Here is a 25,253-nt window from a genome sequence, read left to right on the forward strand (position 1 = left end):
AAGTATCTTAGGAGGCCCAGTTTTTTGGCCTGCTTATGCCACATGTTTGAAAACCTCCTGAGTTGCCAATTTAAGGCTAACCTTCTGTTACCAATGTAACAATTATTTAATCCTAACCAATAACTTATGAGCTGATTGTGAATACACGCAGAGCACATTACCAGTAAAAAAAAAAAAAAAATGAAGCAGCTAAACTTAGACCAATCAGAGAATATTAATTTTTCTAGCTATAATTATAAAATAAAAAGCACTTTGTCATTAGATAACCGCAATAATAACAAATGCAGAGAATTTTCTTAGGAAAATACCATCTATCAGCTTTTTTGTCCCAATACCATGAGGCTGCAGACTCCCTTTTTTTAAAAACCAGTTTTTCCAGCAGGGGCCCTCCTGCTGTGCCTGATCCTGGCTAAAGCATGTGGCCACTCTCAGCTTTGCTATAGCAGCAGAGAAAATATTAGCCATTTTTTATTTTTCAACACAAAACACAGAACATTCAGTCATTCAGACGACTAGACACGAACACACATGGATTGAACACGTGGACAGACCAGTGCACCAGACATTAGACAAGACCTTAGACAAAAACACAAAGAGGGCAGAGAACTTCTGCTGTAGGGACCAGAGAGAACAAAGCAGGGCGTCACCTAAAATATCTCTCTGCTTCTGGGACATTTTCCTCCCACCCGATACAGTTTCCAACTGCAGCCAATCCGCCTGATTATTAAATCCAAACCCTTTTATCTCTCTCACCTAAAAAGCAGCTTCTAGAGGCTGCAGCCAACTGCCTGTTATGTTCCTAGATCCTGATATCAAGGAACTGGTGAACCTAAGTGAATCCAGCACGCGGATTTAGCGCTGTTCCAGCTTAACCTGTACCACACCTTCTCCGGTACAAATTTTCTTTAATTCTTTTCTTCTTCCATGGAGCTCCAAACCAGCAATGTTTCTTCCAAATGTCCTCTGCCATTCCCAGGCCCCGCGTGGGATGCCAATTTGTTGGGGCCGGTCTGTGGCTTTCATGTCGGGGTTCGAGTCTGGGAGGGATCTTGGAGCTGAAAGAAAAGAGGGAATGTAGGCATGTAGAGAGAGAAAATGGAACCAAGACAGTATTGTGATCAAGGTTTAACATTAATGGAGGCGGACATGCTTTATAAAGGAGAGGGGACGTCCATTCCCAGTCACTCCAAATTCCTTGTGAAGTTGTCAGAATTGCCTTTTAACAGGAACTGGCAAAATTCACAGTTCACAGCTAACTCCCGGAAGATCTTGGAGAACCGATTTGGCCTCGGGCAGGTAGCAGGTAGTATAACATCAAAGGAGAGTGATGAGAAGCAGCACAGCAGGTGGCTCTGCCTCCTTGGCAGATGGTCTGAACCAGCCTGGCTAGGAGGTTACACTACACCTCTGGACTTAGACCACAGTTATGATATTGATCCTTATATGTTGATAATGAAAGACTTCAATACCTCACTCTCACCATGGACATGTCACCCAGACAAAAACTAAACAGAGGAATTATGAAATTCATAAACATTGTGAAACAAATAGACCTAGCAGTTATCTATAGAACATTTCACCCAAATACAAAAGAATATACCTTCTCAGCACATCACAGAACATTCTCCAAAATTGAGCACAGACTTGGTCACAAAGCAAGTCTCAATAGATATAAGAAAATTGAAATAATATCCTATCCTATAATGTCCTATCAGACAATCACAGAATAAAGTTGGATTTCTACAATAATAGAATAAACAGAAAGCCTACAAACTCATGGAAACTGAACATGTTGATATTGAATGACTAAGGCTAAGGCTAACATGTGATTTCCTGGAAGTAACCCACTATTTTTTCAATGGCTTACAATCCTCCAAATGTATTTATGTATATATCTGTTTGTATATTCACATATGTGTAGGTATAAATGTATGTATATAAGTACGCAGGAACACTGGTGGAGTTGATGAAACCGGTCCAACCAGAATGTGTTTATGTGTTTGTGCATATTGCCTATTTAAAAGAGGTTTCTTTCTGCGTGTATGTCTTTCTTTTCTTTTCTCATAAGGAGCTGATGAACTCTGAGTCTCTTGCAGGATCAGCAGAGAGACTTGCAAGAAAAGAACAAGAAGCCAGAGTAATTAATCCTTTACTTAATCCTCTGCTATTGAATAGCAGGCACTAATTGCCAGAAACCCAGAAAGATAAATATTACAAAATAAACAACATTTTAGCACTTGAAAAACTTAGTTCAGCCACCGATAATCATCAATGCTGCCCCCAGTGCTGCCTTCCAGAGAGAACTGGTGCTCAGGCAGGCTCCCAGCTGAACAAAGAAGAAATAAAGAAGGAAATTAAAGGCTTCCTAGAATGCATTGAAAAATAAGTGCACAGTGTACTCAAACATATGGGAACAATGAAAGCTATGGTAAGAAGAAAGTTCATAGCTCTAAGTGGCTTCATAAAAATGAAAGGGAGGGAGGGAGGGAGGGAGAAAGGGAGGAAGGGAGGGAGGGAGGGAGGGAGGGGAAGGAAGGAAGGAAGGAAGGAAGGAAGGAAGGAAGAAAGAAACAAAGAAAGAAAGAAAGAAAGAAAGAAAGAAAGAAAGAAAGAAAGAAAGAAAGAAAGAAAGAAAACCTAAAATAACCTATTATTAAAAGAATATTTCCCATGAGTATTATAAATAAAATTCTATATAATGTTTATATATACTTACAATAATTGACATATACATCATTTAAGGAATATAACTACTATATAAAATATAACTGTAAATAAAGTGTTGCATTATTAACATCTCATTCCTTTGATTTAGTTATTTATTTCTTGGTGCTATGGATAGTCTATGGCTTGCACATTCCATGTGAAGCACATCCCACACTGTGGGTAACCCCAGTAATCTCCTATCTAAATCTACAACATCTCTAACATTCTACATTCCTTTCTTTACCTTAATACTTTTCTTTCTCTGTCTCTGAGTGAGTGACTCTCTGTGTACTCTCATTTGAGGAGGGGCTTTTTTGGTTCAGTTCTAGAGTTTAAACCTAGCAGTATTCATATACTAGCATTCTAGTAATAAATTAAATCACTGCTCTCTAGGATTTTTTTTTTAAGGAAGGGTCTTACTATGAAGCCCCACCTGGCTTAGAAATTACTGTACAGTAATTTATCAATATATGAAGGAAGGAAAAGAAGAAAGGGAAGAAAGAAAGAAAGAAAGAAAGAAAGAAAGAAAGAAAGAAAGAAAGAAAGAAAGAGAGAGAGATCTCATACTAGCAACTAGCATTATACCTGAAATCTCTAGGGAAAAAAAGAAAAGAAAATGCACCCAAAAGAAAGAGACTACAAAAACTAATCAAACTGAAGGCTAAATCAATAAAAATAGAAGCAAAGAGAACAATAGAAGGAATCAATGAAACAAACGGTTGGTTCTTTGGGAAAATCAGCAAGATAGACAAATAATTATCTAAACTTATTAAATGACAAAAAGAGAATATCCAAATTAACAAAATTAGAAATGAAAAGGAGAACTTAACAATAGACCAAGAAAATCCAAGGAATCATACTTTGGTATACTTCAGGTCTTACTTCAGAATCCTGTACTTCACAAAATTGAAAAATCTAAAAGAAATGGATAGTTTTCTGTATAGATACCACTTACATAGAAGCACTTATCAAAGGTTTCCCCACCCAAATTAAATAACTAAATAAAAAAGAGCAGGCAATTTTAGTGCAGGATTCTACCAGACATTCAAAGAAGAGCTAATACCAGTATATCTCAAATTATCCTATAAAATAGAAACAGAAGGAACTCGCCAAAAAAAAGTAAATTTTTTTATAAAGCCATAGTCATCCTGATACCCAAACTACACAGAGACTCCACAAAGTAAGAGAATTACAAACCAATCTCTTATAAACATTCATATAAAAACATTGATAAAATATTTGCAAACCATATACCAGAACACATTAAAAAAGATCATCCACTATGATCAAGTAGGCTTCAGGCCAGAGATGCAGAAATAGTTCAACATATAAAAATGTATCAGTGAAGTCCATCATTTAAACAAATTGAAAAAAAAAAAAAAGAAAGAAAGAAACCACTATCATCTCATTAGATGCTGAAAACACCTTTGACAAAATCCAACACAATTTCATGATAAAAGTCTTGAAGAGATCAGGAATACAAGGCACATACCTAAATATAATAAAAGCAATATACAGCAAGCCTATACCAACATCAAATCAAATGAAGAGAAAAATCAAAGCATTTCCACTAAAATCAGAAACAAGACAAAGCTGCTCACTCTCTCCATATCTATTTACTACAGTGCTTGAAGTTCTAGCTACAGCAGTAAGACAATGAAAGGAGCTCAGGGGGATACAAATTGGAAAGGAAGAAGTCAAAGTTTCATTATTTGCAGATAATATGATAGTATACAAAAGTGACCCCAAAAATTCTACCAGGGAACTCTTACAGCTGATAAATACCTTCAGCAAAGTGACTAGATACAAGATTAACTCAAAACAATCAGTATTCCCCCTATATATGAATGATGAACAGACTGAGAAAGAAATCATGGAAAAATCACCCTTCATAATAGCCACAAATAATATAAAATGTCTTGATGTAACTCTAACCAAGAAAGTAAAAGACATGTATGAAATTAATTTCAAGTATTTGAAGGAAGCAGTTGAAGTAAATATTAGTAGATGGAAAGACCTCCCATGCTCATGGGTTCACAGGCTTAACAGTAAATATGACCATCTTACCAAAAGCACTTCCCCATCAAAATTCCAGCACAATTTTACAGACCTTAAAAGAACAATCCTCGACTTCATATGGAAAGCTCTGATTTCAAGCTCTACTACAGAGTTGTAGTAAAAAAAAAAAAAAAAAAAAAAAAAAAAAAGCAACAACAACAACAAAAATCCCAACAACAACAGCACCTGCATAGTATTGGCATAAAAACAGACAACTTGAACAATGGAACTGAATTGAAAACTCAGATGTTAAGTCTACACACCCATAGACACCTGGTAAAGAGAGAAGCCTGAATTACACAATGGAACAAAGAAAGCATCATCAACCAATGGTGCTCCCGCCTGACGTTTTCCCTCCTCCCCTTCAGAGCTGCCTGTCCTATCTCCTTAGCCCTCCTCTCAGCCTCCTCCTGCAATCTCAGAGCTTCTCTAAGCCCAACTAAACTTTCTCTCAACTTCTTGGAACTTACAGGAACTCTCCCCATCAGTGTTCCACTTTGCAACCTTTTCTCTTTTCCTCCATGGACTCAGATTTTATTAAAGCCTTGCTATGTTACTACAAATAGTTTGGCCTAAGTTCAGATAGATCAATGCCCAAAGATTGGTATACGTGATTTTCAAATTCTCTCATAAGGTAATAACTTCCACCACTGTACAAACAAATGTTTTATACCTCTTATACCTAAATAAATCTCTTATGCTTTAAATTACAATACTTCCAAAAATATAATTTTAGAAAGAACACACTTCCAAAAGCCTCTTATCTCTAAGATTTTTCTAATTTCTACCTTTAAAAAAATTTTTATAAAAGTCTATGATTTATCTGTGCTCTGCTCTTTAAAAAAAGAAAATCCCTTAAAACAATGCTGTAAACTCTATCTCAGAATTTGGAACTTCATTGAGTATGGTTAAAAAAAAAATCTATAAAATCTGTAACAAAAAATCTGGCTTAAAAGTTATAGCAAAAGGTTTATAGTCTTAAAAAAAGTCCATATATGGGTAATATAAACTTGTACTACTTTACATATATAAATTAATATATATTATAAACAAGTATTCTTATATTCTTAGCATACCTATTCAAATTAGAGTTGAGATAGATGATTGAGAGACTGATTTAAACTCTTGTTTAGAATATTCTGTATATGTAACTTAGATCCAACTCCTGTTTAAAGAATTGACCTGCCCCCTTAAAAATAGATATTTTAAATAGCAACCACATGGTTGACAGCTATCTTTTTTTTATATATAAAACCAGCAAAAATATTTATTACTTTCCCTTCAGTAAACTTTGTTCCATGGAAATTAAATAGTTGCTATTTGTAATGTACAGTTTAGGGAAATACTATATATGTTAATTTCTATAGTAATACATGGAAAAACAAAGTAATGCATATGACTTAGTAGTAGAATTTTCCCTTTTCTACTCATAGCTCAGTGACTACAAACAAAGTAAAAACATCTGTGTAGGTAGGGAGATATGAGAAGAATTTGTGGGGACAGGTGCACTGTCATACCAAACTGATATCAGCTTGGTAGCATAGTTAATATGTATTTATTATATGTACATGTTTGGAAGAAAGTCTTAAGTAGACATCAGAAGGTTCAAGTGAATCAGGTCAAAGGATTTAACTTCTATGAGCTCCACGAGCAAATCTGTGCCCTTGACATGCCCAATTTCTGGACATCTGCAACTCTTGTCTTGTGCCTACTGTCTTCATTTTCTTTTTCTTTTTTTTATTACTTTCCTTATTTACATTTCAAATATTAAATCCTTTCCTGGTTTCCCCTCTGAAAACCCCCTATCTCATCCCCCTTCTCCTGCTCACCAACCCACCCACTCCTGCTTCTTAGCCTTGGTATCCCCATATACTGGAGCATAGAGCCTTCACAGGACCATGGGCCTCTCCTCCCATTGATGGCCAACTAGGCCATCCTCTGTTACATATGCAGATAGAGCCATGAGTCCCACCATGTGTTTTCTTTGGTTGGTGGTTTAGTCCCAGGGAGCTCTGGGGATACTGGTTAGTTCATATTATTGTTCCTCCTATGGGGCTACAAACCCCTTCAGCTCCTAGGGTACTTTCTCTAGCTCCTCCATTGGGGACCCTGTGCTCTGTCCAATGAATGACTGTGAGTATCCACTTCTGTATTTGGGTTGACAGCTATCTTTAGCAAGGTTAAATGGTACAAGCCAAGTAACTTCAGCAACATCTTAAGATAACCACATGGTAAACTAAGGCAGCACCTATGAAGCTCCTTGGTCCTACAGAACCTTCTGTGTATCGTTGCACTTGCTTTTCAGTCTAAGGAGACAACACAGGCCTCTGAAGTAGTTTAGATTCGTATGAATTTTCTAAGGTTTATAAATTCCTAAGGTTATAAATTGGACTCAGTTTAACAAAAACTGATTTAGAGATGATTGCTTAACCACTTACATCATTGTTAACTGTTCCACACCAGGCTTCTAGAAAACTTAAATAAGAAACATGTTTGAATAAGGTATCTTTAATAATTTATAAATTCCTAAAGTCTACTCAGGTTAACAGTAACTGACTTAAAGATGAATGTCTACCCTTTTTGTCTTTGCTGACTTTGTAAACCTTTGGCTACTTGTGTAAACTGTCTCAAACAAGAAACTGATATTCTAAAATTGTGCTCTATAAAATGATTAAGTTCCCAGCCTATCTATGCACTATATTTATGGTTTTATAAACCTTCTAGTCTCTCTATGGAGTGTATTTATGGTTTAAAGTTTACTACATTTCTGATTTAAAGTTCTATTTTGATGCTAAAGGATCTTCAACTAAATCTTCAACTTGTACAGAAAATCTCTTATAAGCACAACCTGTCAATAAAAAGCTTATTATAGCCAATGAGCTGAGGCAGAAATAGGAGGTGGAATATGCTTCAAGGAGAGCTGCAACATGGAGGAGACAGACATAAGGCAGCAGGTAGCTTAACTGAAGATAGAATAAAGGAGAGATTTGCCCCAGGAACTTTGAAGAGACAGACATAAGAAGACAAGGACAGGAAAACAGTCACATAGCTGAACCCAAATTAGAATAAAAGAGATAATTTAAAAATAAGTCAAATCTTATGACCTAGGCATTTATTAATAAATAATTAATTTCAGAGTTGTAATTCCAGAAACAGGGGCTAGGAGAAAAAAAAAAAAACTTGGTTACTTTTTTACATCGACTCTAATTTTTAAGGCTCAAATTTAACAGAGATAAAGCTTAAAATTCCTAACCTTATAAAAGTTACCAACTTGTAAACTGTTATATAATTCATTTAATGGCAAGTTTTATTTAGCTTCTTGCTTATGTTTTCAAGGTTGAGTCTAAAACAATAAAGTTTATTTAAATTCAGGTATATGTAATAGATGATTCTCAAACTCTTCAGAGATCTGCCGAATATGGTATTTAAAATGTTTAATAGCTGGGGCAATGTTGGTGCATGACTTTGGGAAGAAGAATCAGGTGGATCTCTGAGATAGAGGCCAGCCTAGTCTACAAAGCAACTTCTAGGACAGCCAGAGCCACACAGAGAAATCCTATGTCAAAACAAAAACAAACAAAATGTTTAATTAAAAAGTTTGCAGGGGGCTGGAGGGAATGGCTCAGCAGTTAAGAGCACTGGCCACTCTTTCAGAGATCCTGAGTTCAAGTTCCAGTAACCACATAGTGGCTCTCAACCATCTGTAATGGGATCTGATGCCCTCTTATGACATTCAGGCATACATGCAGATAGACCACACACACACACACACACACACACACACACACACATATATATATATATATATATATATATATATATATATATATATATATATAAGTTTGCCATGCCCTCAATCCTTCCCCCAACTATTCCATAAAAGTCCCTCACATCCATACAATGTTTGGCTGTGAGTATCTATATCTGTCAGCTGCTGGGTAGAGCCTCTCAGAGGACAGTTATGCTAGGTTCCAGTCTACAAACATAACAACAGAGTATCACTAATAATGTCAGGGATTGGTGCTTATCCATGGGATGGATCTCAAATTGAGCTAGTTATTGGTTAGCCATTCCTTGAGTCTCTGTTCCATCTTTGTCCCTGCATTTCTTTTAGACAGGTAAATTTTGGGGTTGAAAGTTTTGTGGAAGGATTGAAGACCCTGAAGGGGATAGGAACTCCACAGTAAGACCAATGGAGTCAACAAACCTGGACCCTTGTGAGCTCTCAGAGACTGAGCCACCAACCAAAGAGCATGCATCGACTGGACCAAGGCCCTGGGCATGTATGTAGCAGACATGAAGCTCAGTCTCCATGTGGGTCCCTCAACAACTGGAGCAGAGACTGTCAATAAAGCTGTTGCCTGATCGTGGAATCTGTTCCCAAACAGGGCTGCCTTGTCTGGCCTGTGGGAGAAGACACACACCCAGCCCTGCAGACACTTGATGAGCAAGGCCCAGCGGGTGGGGTAGGAATACTCAGGAGGGGGTCCACCCTCTCAGAGGAGAAGGGGAGGGAGGATGGAAGGAAGGACTGTGAGGGGTTGACCTCGAATGGGATAAAAAATAATAAATTAAAAAAAAAACCATAATGGGGGGCGGGGGGCTTGCTGTGATAGACAAAAATGCCAGTTCTAGCAGCAACCATAAGGTCTCCAATGAAGACAATGAGGCGCCAAACTATATCACCTGAATTGTGGTAACATTATTCACTGGGAAAAACTGTCCCAGGCCGCGCCTGCTGCCAGAGTTCTGCCCAAACCGTGGGCACTATTGGATTGGTTGCCATACTGTGCCTGATCAGTTTTCCCAGGTCCCTTCACCACAGAAAAAGTTCTCAGATCTTCTAGGTCTGGAAACTGAAAGCCAATGCTGCTCTGTGTAGCAGCTGAAGATTAAATGCTGTCCTGCTTGACAGCTGAAGACCTCTGCCCTCAACGAAGCCACGGAGACCATAAGTCACTCATTTAAGTTGACAAGCCATTTGGATTACACTTCCTGCTATAATTAATCAATTGAAAATTCCCAGATATAGGACAACATTGACTGGCTAACTGTATGCTCTCATAACAGCAGGCATACCAGCTCCTTCCCAGAGGCTGCAGTTCCTTGTTAATTAATTTAAATCGGGTCTCAGGCCTCACTTTTCCAGAGCTGCTAAGTCTCCTGCGAAGAAAGGCAGTTTACCTTGCTGAGAGTCTTCACAGTGATAAAGACAGACTCACAAAACAGGTTTCAAAGATTCTTTTATTTAAAGTAACTTGCTTTACAATAACCGCTCTCAGGAATCCATCACCTTCTGAATGGAAAAAAGGAAACAAACAAACAAAGAGAAGGTGTGAGGGCTCCTAAGGGATTGAGGCTTTTATTATGCATATAAGGGAGAGCCTAGGCAGAGCCTGAGACTTCACTGCCTGGATTGCGGTGGGCAGCATGCTAGGAGCGACAGGAAGGGGGGGGGGGCAGGTCCCTAGAAACAGAAGGACACTCAAGGAATCTCTGATTAACATTTTTCTCTAAATCAGTAAGTGAAATAAAAATTCAGTTATCCTGGCTGCTTTAAAATTGCTTTCTAAACCTTAAAGGATTATGAAATGAATAAACAGCAGCTGCAAATTTCATATTAGCAGTTCATCCTTTTGTTAATCAAACTCAACTTTACAGTTCCACACGGAACACTAGTCACAGCAAGATAGTTGATCCCCTCACCCTGTATATTTTATAAACTGGAGACTTCCTGTGTAACAAAAGATTAGAAGTTTGGTGCTGGGGCTCAAGTTAGAGCTCAAGGCTCTGTGTTGATGCTGGTGGGCCCTCTTGTGGAAATGTGTCACACTGAATAAGTTTTGGCTTCTTTTTTTTTTTTAAATGTGGGAGCATAATCACAAACCAAGGAATAGTTTTAACAATTAAGATGTAGCTTGCAAAATCTTTTCATACATACACACACACACACACACTCCACTGACTGAACTTGTATTCACCACAAACCTCTGCAGATTTTTTTAAGATTTATTTATTTTATGTATATCAGTACACTATAGTTGTCTTTAGACACACTGGAAGACGGCATCAGATCCCATTAGAGATGGTTGTGAGCTACCATGTGGTTTCTGGGATTTGAACTCAGGACCTCTGGAAGAACAGACAGTGTTCATAACCTCTGAGACATTTTTCTAGCCCCAGATTTTGTTAAAGAGAAATAGCCAAGCCAGACACAACTGGGTCCAGCTTTTCTTGGCAACATAAAGTAAAAACAGTTTACAGTGGAAAGGGATAACAAAGATAACTCATTGTTATTGTTCTTAAATGTTAAATGTTATATTAGTTGGTTTTCTTGTGCTAAATAAATAAATAAATGAGAGAAGCAACTTGTGGGTGGACGCTGTGGCTCAGTTTCAGGTGGGAACAAATCCATGGAGAATGTGGAAGGATTGTTAGCAGGAGAGAGGCAGTTGTTAGTAGTGAGATTTTGAGATGTAGATTGTTCACGTTAGCAGATCAAGAAGCAGAGAAAAGGACCAGATTAAGGCTAAGCAATAAGGCTCAGAATCTAGCCCTACTGGCCTTTGCCTGACGGCTAGGCCTAATAACACAAAAGTTCTAGCTCCTAGAACAGTTCAATCAGTTGGAGATCAAGTATTCAATTGCACAAACTTGCAGAGAGCATTCTTGATTCAACACTAACAGATAGGGAACTTGAGTTTCAGAGTTAGGAAGAGAAAACTCCCATCCTCACCCCGGGACAGCCTATCATAGTAGATACCAGGGAGAAAATGCATGTCAGAATGCTCACACTGTGAGCCTGGTTGCTGAGCTTACCTGGGACCTTGCATTAGAGAAAACATTGAAGATATGAAGATGTAGAGTCTGAATTCTCTATCTCGCAGGATTTGGGGAGCTGCTATGGACTGCACGGTGTTGTACTGCTAATTCATATATTTAAAACATGAAGCTCTAGTCCCAAAGATAACATTGTGAAGTAGAGATATGGGAAGCAATTCAATCCTGTTCACAACATGGGTATCCTTATTTGGATAGACACTACAACAATCTCTTTCCCAACACCACAGTTCAAGGACATAGTAAGAATGCAGCCATCAAAATTTCAGGAAAGACGTCTTGGCCAGAACCCACTGGCCATCTTGACTTTTCAGTTTCTAGAACTACAACACAATAAACATCAGTGCTTAAAAGCCCATCTGTGTGCTGCTTTGTTATGGCAACTAGTTATACAGCCCCCAGCCCAAATCTAGAGAAGCCCAGAGTTACCAAATGAAATGCCATGGTCCTTCACTGGGGTGATCTTTAAGTCAGTGAAGCTCAATTACCGCTTTCTCATACTGCGTGAGGGTTGAGAAACGATGAAAGTGGTGCTCCAGGTGGATGTTTCCCAGCCCTTTTCAGAGCCAAAGTCACACAAGACATGAAAGTCACAGACAGAGGTTCAAGGCTTGTACCTCCACACACCATACTGCTTCACTAGAGCTGAAAACTTCAGAAGCTCAGCCCAACCTCAGTCTACCCTGTGGATGCCAGGGAGATTCTGTGGTTGGGAGTTTGTGTAAGCTCAAATGGTGTCAGATCTTTTGATCAAAAGAAGCCACAAAAACCCTAGAGACTCTCTTGCACAAGGGGTATGTCTTGGAAACAACCGAAACAGATGATACAAGGTCCCTGCATAAGACTGACAGGAGGCTTGCACAGTTCTGAAACTGCTGATAACAGTTCTGACTTCTGTATCCAGCCTGACTAAGGGAAGACCACGGTGGTCTTACATCATGGTATTTGCTAGTCTTAAACTTTTTCTGTTCATAACACTAATGCCTCACAATTTTTACACAATTCCAGGGAATAAGTATACAAATAAATATACAATATCTATAAATATATATAAGTATATATAAATAAGTATACAAATAAAAATGTTCTTAGAATTTTATTTTCAAGCAATTATTTGGTGTGCAAATAATTTTCTCACTAATTAAAAAGGAAAACAAATTCATATACTGAGAAGATAAATACAGTTGTTTTATATAAAAATACATTTTCATTAAAGATTTGATATTAGAGAGCGTATATCATCACTGTTTTTAAAAATGGATTGCTATTTTGATTTTATCATTGTCAATACTGAGAATATTATTTAGTACAAATATGTAGGATAAGACATAGAAGTGTTTTTAGGACCATTTAGGAAGTTGTTGGAAATTCTGTCCTGATTGCAATTTTTTCACGTTTCAAGTCAGTGACTTAAACAGCAGGTTTGTTTTTTTTTTTAAGTCAAACATTCTAACATAATACAATCTAAAAATGTAGTAATCTAACATTCCATGCTGATGAATGATAATTAGAAACCACAAAGCCTTTGTCTTCCATGTTTATACCACTATGTTTGACAAGAGCAGGAAAGATGGTATGTATAGTAATTATACTTTAATTCAGTCTCAACTGACAGACAACAGTCTCAACTCAGGTCAAGCTATTCCAGACAGCATTGTTTGGCACAGCAGGGCAGGGCAAACCTTTGTGATTAAAGCCAAGGCACGTTTGTGATTAAAGCCAAGGCTTCAGTGACACATGACTCAAGATGGGACAGAACTACCAGAAACACCTCAGACTCATTCTGCATTTGGTTTTGAATTACTTTTTGTTGCTATGTATCCAGAAACTTTTNCTCTTGGCTTTTTTTTTTTTTTTCACCTACAATTCAGTTACTAAGCAGCATAAAGGTTGTGCTTTGCTCAAGGAAACATGAATGGTACTAGCCCACATCACTTGCAGGATGAAATTCTCAGCCCTGAGTTGGATTACTATCTTAGGGTTTCATTGCTGTGAAGAGACACCATGTCCAAGGCAACTCTTATCAAGGACTGGCTTATAGTTTCAGAAGTTCAATCCATTATCATCATGGTGGGAAGCATGGCAGCAGCCCTGCAGATATGGTGCTGGAGGACCTGAGAGCTCTACACCTTGATCCAAAAGCAACCAGGAGCCAAAAGGAGGGTCTCTTCCATACTGGGATGGAGCCTAAACACTGAGACCTCAAAGCCCACCCCCCACAGTGACACACTTCTTCCAACGAGGCCACACCTACTCCAATGAGGCCTCACCTCCTAATACTGCCACTTCACATGGGTCAGGCATATTCAAACCACAATTACCCATTCCCTCTGCTCTTTCAGAAGATAAATGTGGCGTTACTCTCATCTTAAAGCAAGAATAACATGGGAGAGCCTCCAATCATGTCATCCTCTCAGCCTAAGTTCTTCAAATGATATATTACAGTAGTGTGTTCCCCACCCATCTCTCTCTCTCTCTCTCTCTCTCTCACTCTCTCTCTTTCTCCATGTCCATATAGAGATAGATATATATATGGAAGTTTTCAGAAATAATTTATTGCTGTGAAATCACAGACACATCTGTACAGCAGAGAGACTTCACAGTTTTGCTTTGTCCTGCCTGGGATCTGCATCAGTTCCATTTTCAGCTTATTCAGACTGCACACTGCCCACTTCAGCAACCCATTAGCCACTGAGTGTCCATCTCAGTTCACAGAGCATCTGTCCCTTTATCACAATGTAAGGAGCAAGATATAAACAACATAAGGAAGCGATACCAAGGATGAATGTAACCATGGAAACCAAACCTACAGTGTGTGCGTGAGTCTGATAAAGTTGAAGTGAGGTAAATGCCCAATGAAGTAATGTGTGAACACTTTAATTATGATTGGCTAATTGTATCTTAAACAGCTTGTTCTGGCCACCACAACTCACTTGCTTTCAGAGTCCCAAGGCGATGCCATCATGCTGAGAGATCGAGTCCACCCACCTGGATGTCCATCAGCAGATGAGAGGAGACCATATGGAGGACCGAACCTGATAGCCGAAGAACATGTCGAGAACCTTACCGACACACCGCCATCAAACCAGGCTACTCAACATCAGGCCAGACTGGAGGTTAGGGAAGTGTATATGTGTAAATGAATGCAATCCCATCTCGCTATTTATTTCTGTTTATGAATCAATAAGTTACTATAACCTGACATCCGAGTCCGAGGCTTCATTCTCCCTTCTGTCCCCAATCCCAATTTGCAACACACAATGCTTGTGTTCATGACACCTTCGATTTACACAAGGGCTCCAGCATGCAAGAGAGATTACCTTGACCCTTTGGACATGCAAAGAGAAACTGCAACATGCTTCCTTCAGGTAAAAAAGTGAGCATAAACAGAATATTTTTTGAGACCACATGAATATAAACTTTCTTAAAGTACATTAATAGTTCTTATTATATTTAATATCTCACAAATTTGTAAACTAGGTTTACACCATCTTCAGTTGTGGGAATTGACTGTTGTTTTTGAGCACATGTTCCCATTGCTAAGGATAAATAAGATTTTATTTATTATCCAATAAAATCTCAGAGCTGGCTGGCTGTGAAGGTACCAATAATTTCACAGGAGTGTCAGGAGCCATAAAACCCCTAAAATTCTGTTGAGACAGTTTTCCTCTTGTATTATTTTATGTCAATAACAAAAATTTAGATCCAGCAGATATGAATGGTTGTTCGTGCTTATTGGAGATACTTTTACAAAAAATATTAGATTCAGAGAATAGAACTGGGTGACAGTTCAAATGACTTGAAAATATACTTTTTAAATAAACCTTTAGACAAGTAATGGGTCAAAGGTGACAGCTTAGTCATATGCATCTGCAACTTTTTTTTTATGTTGGGGGAGGGAGGCATTTTTACAGAGTTCAGGCTCTCTGAGTAAATGTTGACAAATATTTTGATTTCTGGTTTAAGGGTTCCAACTATGGGAGAGTTCCAGAGAGAAATTCTGGGGTTATCATGAGATATATTTTTGTTTTGAGGGGGACCCTGGTGACATCTATAAGTCACACGAGAGACATAAGGATTCTCGAGGCCATGGGAGAAATTAGTTTCATTCCAACGATTAGAGCAAAGACCCAGGGCATTCCTATTCCATCCCTACCTGGGGAATCCCATCTCATTTGACTTCCTTTATTGCTATTTGCCCACCAGAAGTGAGGCCTGCCTACACTGCCGGAACTGAAGTGACAGCAACTGCAGCCCTGGTCCTGAGTGTATCCTGTGGGCACTCAGGACAAAATGTGAAGATAGGTCCTGAGGCCCCATACTGGCCTCAGCAAAGTGTCCCCAAATGCCACAGTCTCCTAACCTCCGAAGGTCTCACAGAAGAGATTCTAAGTGTCGTGGTCTCCTCTGAACTTTTCTAGATTTTCAGAATACCTGGTGCAGAGCGGACATCTTCTCCTGGTTGCACTTGGCTGGGAGCTCTAATCTCCACTTTCCATAGTGTTTCTGTAGACTTGTCTCTGCTCATTTACTCGCATTTGAGTCTAGCCACATATTCTCAGAATGTAAGTTTGCTGTATTTGATGTGGAAAAAAATAATGGCTTGAATAAAGTCCAATTTTATTTCTCTTTCATATTAAGTTTGAAGCTGCTACATTCACAGGGGGGAATATATGGCCATAGCACATACAAAATAAAGGCACACTTACTACATGCCACAGAGCCATCCCATGTTCTGTTCTGCTTACCTCAGCATTCTTATGGATTACCACTGCCTACACACCAGACAGATTTAACCTGTTTTAGACCATCAACTAAAAACAAATAAAATATCCTGCTGAAGAAAATTAATTTCATTATATCCTGTTTCAAGTCTATCAGACTATGGCTGAGTGACCTTGCACTCAGAAGCTGTTCCAGATCTTCCACGTGTCTACAGACAGACAGTTTCGTACCTTAGGAAAACCTCTCCAAGAGGACAGACCTTTTCACAGTTGCTCCTAATGATGGAGGAAAGAAAAGAATCAAGCGGTGATTCACAGAAGTGAGCCAGTGCTGGGAACCGCATTGCAGTGGCTGAGGGAATATCTGAGGCACACAGACAATTTTCTTCATTGTTGTCTTGTCTCTCCACCAACAGACTGAAGGAAGCTGCCCTGTGGGGACTCGCCCGAGGCAGGACTTACCAGAGCACAGCACCATAGCTTCTGTCAGGTTTGGTGGAGGCAACAGCAACACATGGCTGCTGCAAGTCAAGGAGGAAGATTCCTTGAGAGATGGAGCAACAGGGCCAGGTCTGACTGCACTACCATACCACTGCTTGGCTGCACTGCACATCATTAAACCTCAGCTGACATAGGGAAAACTCAACAGGCCCACCCAGCACAAGCCTTTGCCTTCTTGTGAAATACAACACAGCTGAAGCCCGAGCTTGAAGAAAATGGAAACAGGTGCACAGTTTGTGCTTCTGATGAACAAGCAAGCGGGGTGTTCTTAAGGTGACTGTGCTTGAACCTTGGTCAAAACAGTGGAAACATGGGCTGAATTGTCAAGAAAATGCAACTCCAGAAAGTAAAAAAAGAAAGATTGTTATAAATCACAGCAATTATTTATAAAAGATCAAATTATACTAAACCAATGTTAATGAAGCTTTCCTGTTTACAATCAGTCAATTTGGTATGCCAACAATCTTGTAACTTTGACAATGAACAGTGAGAGATTTTTAAATAATGCCTCTACGTATAAAAAAATAGAAACAGGTGATAGAGAAGATAATGTCAAAAGATGCTTCTCTGAAAACAAATGAGATGTTTAACACATTGGGTCACTCAGACATGGTGGAGAGTGAGCAGGATGATGGAGGCTAATCTTGGATATATAGAAAGGCAGAGGCTAACCTGGCAAAGCTAATAAAGGGGATGGGGAGTGGGGAATTAAGCAGAATCAACAATGAAAAGGGCACTAATGTGGTTTTTATCTATAATATATGATTATAAGGCAGGCTGCCCCCTTGCAATAGTTTTATCTACAATGGTCCCAAAGCCCATATGTTCAAAAGCTCGAGGTGTTGAACAGATAACAGGAGTTAACCCAAAGTGAAGGACCCCTGCTCTTTCTCTCATCTGCCTCCTGGTTACACGGAGAATAATTTGGTTCCATAGCATTCTTCAGCTACCATGTGCTGCCACAGCCCAAAGCAACAGAGCCAAGCAGTCACAGGTTATAAACCTCCAAAATCGTGAGCCCCCCAAAATGTCTTTTCTTTTTCAAATCACATGTATTTATTTGTGTGGGAGTGAGGCATGTGTCACAGAGGTCCCGTGGACGTCAGAGGACTTGTAGTAGTAGATTCTCTCCTTCCACCATGTAGGTCCAGAGGACAAATTTCAGCTCATCAGTGTCAGCAGCAAATGAGGTTACCCAGTGAGCTATCTCATCCACCCATTTTTTGCCCTTTTTTGAGTATTTATTAGAATAATAGAAAGCTCATTAATGCACCATTTAGGCCAACAAAACATAAATGTAAAAGGAGAAAAAATAAAGCTGAACTAAAACTAGATAATCCAAAAGAATTCATAACTATTAAATAAGTTATTTAATTTTAATTTTTCCCCATGGGAAAAATCTGGGCCTGAACACTCTTTCCAATAAACTCTAGCCCCACATTAAAGGGAAAAAATAATAAAGATATAGAATAACACGACTGGAGAGGTGGTTTAGTGGTTAAGACAGCATAGTATTATTGCAAAGGATAGGGTTCTCTCCCCAGGTCCCACATGGTGGCTCACTCCTGTGAGCTGTTTGTATATCCACTCTCTTCTGGTCCCCATAAGCACATACAGAGTGAACACACATACACACACACAAACACACAGCAAAATACACATACACATAAAATAAGAATAACCAATTTTTTTAAATCTTTAAAACAACAAAAAACATAGCTTTAGGTTTTCTAGGGATTAAAAATAAAAAGAAAATGACCAGAATGTCTGACAAGCTAGAATAAACCTGGTGTTAAAACTAAGCAAGGAATTTGTTAAAAAGAGAAAAAACAAGCTACTACTATTCATTAACATAAGTGCAAAACCAAACAGTATTAATAACTTTGAAGTTGAAGAACCAGTGATATCAAAACAGTTTATATAACAATAATCTCCTAATGACAGCCATAAATTTAGGACCAAAGAATAGCCATATGCGGACAGGCATCTGGAGGAACGTATGCCCTAGAAGAAGGGAACACACTGAGTGGATCCAAACTCACTGGCCTGCTGCACGAGAAAGAGAGAGAGAGAGAGAGAGAGAGAGAGAGAGAGAGAGAGAGAGAGAGAGAGAGAGGATGTGTGTGTAGAAAGCAAAATACTTGTTGGACTTAGGATTCAGATATAGACTCTCAAGCTGAGAGTGATAGGAACCTAAGAAAAATCCTAGTTAAAAACTGTTCCAAATCCTATAGGCAAAAATAAGTATTTCTAAAATCTTCAAGTATTCTCTAATACAAACAAAATAAAATGAAATAAAGCCCAGACAGATACCAACAAAAGGCCGAATGAGAAAAGACAAGTGGATATGTCTTAGAACTGACTACAAGAAAGTGACATCCCTTTCCCAAGAAAGATGACAGAATGCAGAGAGACTCTACAATATCCTTAAAAATGCTTAATATACAGCAAAAATGCAAGAAATAGTGACGAGCACGGTTTTAAAGTTTTCAGAGTAGCTAGTATAAACAGACAGTGAGATCTATGACTCAGACATTGAAATCACCAATTGATAGTCGTGAAGTAGAAGCCAGCCATGGTGATATGCATGGAATTTAATACTAATACTGTAATGTAATCCTAAGGCTGACTTGGATTACTCAAACCTAGGATTTCAAGACCAAGCTATGCAACTTAGTAAGACCTTGTCTCAAAGCTCTATGAGTCAGGATTAGATTAGAATTTAGTCAGCTTTAATTGTGATAAATTGTTTTTCCATATGAAATTGAGAATTGCTGTTTCCTTGTCTTGAAGAATTGTGTTTGAATTTTGATGGAAATTGCACTGAATTTGTAGATTTCTTTTGATAGGATGGCCATTTTTAATATGTTAATCCTACCAATCCATGAGCATGGGAAATCTCTCCATTTTCTGAGGTCTTCTTCGATTTCTTTCTTGAGAGACTTGAAGTTCTTGTCATGATGATCTTTCACTTGTTTAGTTAAAGTCACACCAAGGTATTCTATATTATTTGTGACTATTGTTAAGGGTGCTGTTCCCTATTTTCTTTCTCAGCCTGTTAATCATTTGTATAAAGGAAGGCTACTGATTTGTTTGAGTTGATTTTATATCCAGCCACTTCACTGAGGTTGTGATAGCAAAAGCAATTCTTAACAATAAAAGAACTTCTGGGGGAATCACCATCCCTGACCTCAAGCTGTACTACAGAGCAGTAGTGATCAAAACTTCATGGTATTGGTACAGAGACAGACAGGTGGATCAATGGAATAGTATTGAAGACCTAGAAATAAACCTACATACTTGTTCTTTAACAAAGAAGACAAAAATATACAATGAAAAAAGGAAGGCATCCTCAATAAATGGTGGCTGGTCTAACTGTCAGCCTGTATGTTGAAAAATGAAAATAGATCCATATTTGTCACCTTGTGAAAAGCTCAAGTCCAAGTAGATCAAGAATCTCCACCTAAAACTAGATACACTGAATCTAATAGAAGAGAAAGTGGGAAAGAGCCTTGATCTCATTGGCACTGGGGCTTGGTGGGTGAGCCATCTCCTAAACAGAACTCCAATAGCTCAGGATCTAAGATCAAGAATTGATAAATGCACCTCATGAAATTGAAAAGGTTGTGTAAGGCAAAGGACATAGTCAATAGGACAAATCAGCAACCTACAGATTGGGAAAAAAATCTTCACTAACCCCACATCGAATAGAGGGCTAATATCCAAAATATATCAAGGACTCAAGAAGCTAATCTCCAAAAAACCAAACAACCCAAACAAAAAATGGGGTATAGAGCTGAACAAAGAATTCACAACAGAAGAATTTCGAATGGCCAAGAAGCACTTAAAGAAAGGTTCAAAGTCCATAGTCATCAAACAAATGCAAATCAAAAAAAACCCCGAGATTCTACCTTACACAAATCAGAATGGCTAAGATAAAAACTCACATGACAACACATGTTAGAGAGGCTGTGGAGAAAGGGGAACACTCCTCCACTGCTGGTGGGATTTCAAACTGGTACAGCCTCTCTGGAAATCAACCTGGAGATTCCTCAGAAAATTGGAAATAGATCTACCTGAAGACCCAGCTATACCACTCTTGGGCACATAACCCAAAAGATGCCCCACCATGCCATAGGAGCACGTCCTCCACAATGTTCATAAAAGCCTTATCTGTGATGGCCAGAAGCTGGAAACAATCCAGTTGTCCCACAACAAAAGAATGGATAAAAAAAATGCAGTTCATTTATACAACAGCTATTAAGAACAAAGGCATCATTAGTTTTACAGGCAAATGGATGAAACTAAAAATTATCATCCTTAGTGAGGTAACTCACACCAAAGGACATACATGGTATGTACTCACTAATAGTGGATATTAGCCAAAAAAAAGTACAGAATACCTAGGATACAATCCAAAGAATTCACAAAGGTTAACAAATAGAAGGGCCAAGGTAAGGATGCCTCAATCTCACTTGGGAGAGAAAAGAAATCACAGAAGGCAAAGGGAAGGAGGGACTTGGGTGGGAGAGGGGAGGGGGAGAGAAAAAGGGAATATGGTCAAGTATTAGGGGTGGGGGAGACGGGAGAGAAGCCCTGAGGGCCAACTGAATGATTGAAAATATGCAACCTCAGGGTGTGGAAGGTGGGAGAACCCTCTAGAAAGTACCAGAGATCTGGAAGGTGAGAGACTCTCAGAACTCAAAGGTAAGGACCTTAGATGAAATGCCCAACAGGGGAGAGGAAATTTGTAGTGTCCACCTCGAGTAGAAAGCCAGGGCATCAAATGGAGGGATGGGGTTTCCATCCCACAGTCAAAAACTCTGACCAGAATTGTTCCTGTCTAAAAGAACTGCAGGGACAAAAATGGAGAAGCGACTGAAGAAAAGGCTGTCCAGTGACTGGTCCAACTTGGGATCCAGGTCAAGGAGAGGCTCCAAGGCCTGACACTACTACTGATGTGTGTGCTAACAGACAGGAACCTAGCATGGCTGTTCTCTGCGAGGCCCAACAAGCAGCTGACTGAGACAGATGCAGATACTTACACCCAACCATTGAATTGAAGTCGGGAACCTTTGTGGTTAAATTAGGGAAAGGTTGGAAGAAGCTGAGGAGGAGGGCCACCCCATAGGAAGACCAGCAGTCTCAACTAACCTGGACCACTGAGATCTCTCAGACACTGAGCCACCAACTAGGTAGCATACATGAGCTCGTCTGAGGCCTCCAACATATACAGCAGAAGATTGCGTGTTCTGGCCTCAATGAGAGATGTTCCTAACCCTCTAGAGACCTGAAGCCCCAGGAAGTGGAGATGCCTGGAAGGGGGGAAAGGAGCGACATCCTCTTGGAAACTGAGGGGAGGGGAAGGAGGCATGGGATGAGGAAGTGTGGGATGATGGACTGGGAGGTGAGCCACGGCTGGATTGTAAAAAAATTAATAGTAAAAAAATAAAAATAATAAAAACATATCAAAAAAGACATCAAACTTAAGATTTAAATAGTCATAGTGCCAAAGACTTATATCTTCACAAACAATGTTTCATGAATAAACCTGACCCACCTCAGCTGAAGCCCATGTCTCACCTTTATGCTACCACAAACTGATTTGATTTACAGCCTCACTGCCTCCACCCAAAAGGTGCCTCAAAGAGCTTTTGCCACTCCACTGACTTCCAATCTTGCCCTCAGCTGCTCTGGTCAACCACGTTTTATTGCTAAAATGCAGGAAGATCAACATTTTCCCACCAAACCCTTTGATTTTTGTAAGTATATTTGTAGAAATAAGAATTAGACTCCTTAGCGTTGTGTTTGTGGTCTTTCCTGGCCATTGCCAAGCCATTTCTTCCCTCCTTGGGTCTTCTATTCAAGCCATATTGCATGCTTCTTTAATTATGCCTATATATATTTCCTCTTTGAAACTTTGCCCTTCTGACACTGGTCAGACCATGGTGCCTGGTGACCTTGGGTGGGAAGTTCTCAATGATACAGCCTCCCCCTGACAACTCTATCTTGTAGAACACATTGAGTGTCTGGAGCTGCACTTCAGGAAAAAAACTGAAACGTCAGCTGTTGGCCACAATGTCTACCTCAAGAGCCCTTGTTCTAGTCATAATGGCTCAAGCCCACATCTGCCCTGGAAATTTTAACTCCAGCCATAAAAAGCCTCAGTGACATCCTAATGACTAATTTCAAATGTTAGATGATTGTGGTGATTTGAACATGCTTGGCCCAGGGAATGGTACTATTAGGAGCTGTAGCCTTGTTGGAGGAAGTGTGTCACTGTGGAGGTGAGCTTTGAGACCCTCCTCCTAGGCATGTGGGAGTCAGTCTCCTCCTGTTTGCCTTCAGAACAAGATATAGAACTGTCAGCTCCTCCAGTGCCATGCTTGTTTTGATGCTGCCATGCTTCCTGCCATGATGATAATGGACTAAACCTCTGACTCTGTAAGCCAGCCTCAATTAAATGTTGTCCTTTGTAAGAGTTGCCTTGGTCATGGTATCTCTTTACAGCCATGGAAACCCTAACTAAGACAACGATGATATTATCAGGAACATAATGAACAAAGCAGCAGTTTGGAGGAGAAAAGGGAGAGTTTCAAGTTGAGGTAGCAACCTTTTTGAAACATTCAAATGGACAAACAATTTTAAAAAGCAATTAGAAATGTAGATCTGGAGTAATGGAAAGAACTGGATGGCTACTGAAAAACCAGACTTGGAAATTCTATATATACTCAATCTACATTATTTGCAAAGTGTATATATGAAAATTGCATACTTGTTGCAACTGGCTGCATACTGTTGTTACTTACCCCAAACCACAGACATGCATGGGGAAGCAAATGTTTGATGAGCTTATTTCTAAACGAGGTCAAACAAGGTGAGACTATGCCTTTTTCAGCTCTTACGCTGTAAAGAAGTAGCCTTTTTGGCAGTCTGCTTAATGCTACATCCTTCATATTCTGTGCTTCTCCTTTCAGATCTATTTAAAACTGCCTGCTAGTGCAGTGCTGACGTGTTGTCTAGAGTTCCTAAGTGGATGTGTCTTGAGGAGAATACATGTTAGGCAAACTTCCTTCAAGAAGGAATTACAGTGCTGGGATGGTGAGTTCAATGTTAATGAAGCCATAGTATATATCACATAAAGTGTCTTTATACAGAAACAGACATAGAACAAGACTATGCACCAATCACCTGGTAAACATAAACAGGGGCTTCAAGGACATAACCTTGTATCTCAACAGCAATAATTCAGTGTTCATTAATTTAGTGTGCTTGGCAAGTCCATGGAACACAACTGTAGATAATGAGAATCAGCTGTATCGACACGATAGGTATAAGAACAGATGACACTGTATAGTGAAGTTGCACACAGCCAGAGAACAAAAAATGCTAAAGCAGAACCCAAGGACCCAAGGGGATGTCATTGGTTAAGGGCTAGATGTTGTTGTTGGATGGCCGACTCCCCCTCCACCACCACCACCCCCCAGCAAAAAAAGGTACAAAAGGTAGTAAGAGGTCCTTAGGCAATAACACAGTGCAATCTTGCCAGGAGCTACAGAGCAGCTCCCAGGAATCAGGGAGAGAGGGTCAAAAGACAAGCATGAACTTTTGAGTATAACGCACCTGAATTTAAAACATAGTTCTGGTGCTTATTAGCTGAGTGACAGAAGAAAATCCATCTTATTTCTCTGTCTCTCACCCCCTCCCTTACTTCTAAAATATGAAGACAATACCTCCGTCAGAAGTTATTGTGGAGGGCATAAATAGTATATGCAAGCCATGAAAATTACCAGCTGTAAACATATTCTCTTCTGTCAAATGTTTTAGAAACAGGATAAAAATATTTCAACAGATGAAGCAACAGGTGAAAGCCTGTTCTGAGCTTCACCTCAGTAATGTTCAGGATAAGGACAACTACACAAATATGAATTTTATGTAAGTTACAAGGTTAGAGTTGTCTATGCCTGATGAGGTTCTCCCCTGATTCACCTTACTATTGTGGTTCATGACTTACCAAGAAGAGAAAAGGTGCTACGAAGACAGGCATTCTCCGTCCCAGTTACAGATCACCACTACTTCTATTCATGGATTCCCTCATACAGACCACAAAAATACATTTTTTAGTGAGGGGAATCGTGAGGTTGGCCTGGCCTAGCTGCCTTGAAAGGCATGTGTCATTGCTTTTTTATGTTAGCATCCATGGCTCCTGGAGCACAAAGTGCTTTCCAGTTTTTGAGAGACTGATATACTCCCTCAGACAGTGAAGCATTCTGGCCAACATTCACAAGGATGCTGAAGAACACTCTGCTCAATGAAGAAATAAAGAAATTAAAGACTTTTTTAAAAAAAATTTAATATTTTTATTACATATTTTCCTCAATTACATTTCCAATGTTATCCCAAAAGTCCCCCATAGCGCCCCCC

The 25,253-nt window shown here is 39.3% G+C and overlaps 1 long non-coding RNA gene across 1 annotated transcript in view; it reads right to left on the minus strand.

The window, feature by feature from the left end:
• Nucleotides 1-204: 204 nt before the first annotated feature.
• The window catches only part of LOC115030889, a 51,655-nt gene continuing 26,606 nt past the window's right edge, over nt 205-25,253 (minus strand). Inside the window, exon 3 of the long non-coding RNA XR_003836478.1 lies at nt 205-1,055. This is a non-coding gene — a long non-coding RNA (uncharacterized LOC115030889). The remainder of the gene's footprint in view (nt 1,056-25,253) is intronic.

This window comes from Mus caroli, chromosome 4, assembly GCF_900094665.2.
Source record: "Mus caroli chromosome 4, CAROLI_EIJ_v1.1, whole genome shotgun sequence".
In the NCBI taxonomy this organism is placed as follows: domain Eukaryota; kingdom Metazoa; phylum Chordata; class Mammalia; order Rodentia; family Muridae; genus Mus; species Mus caroli.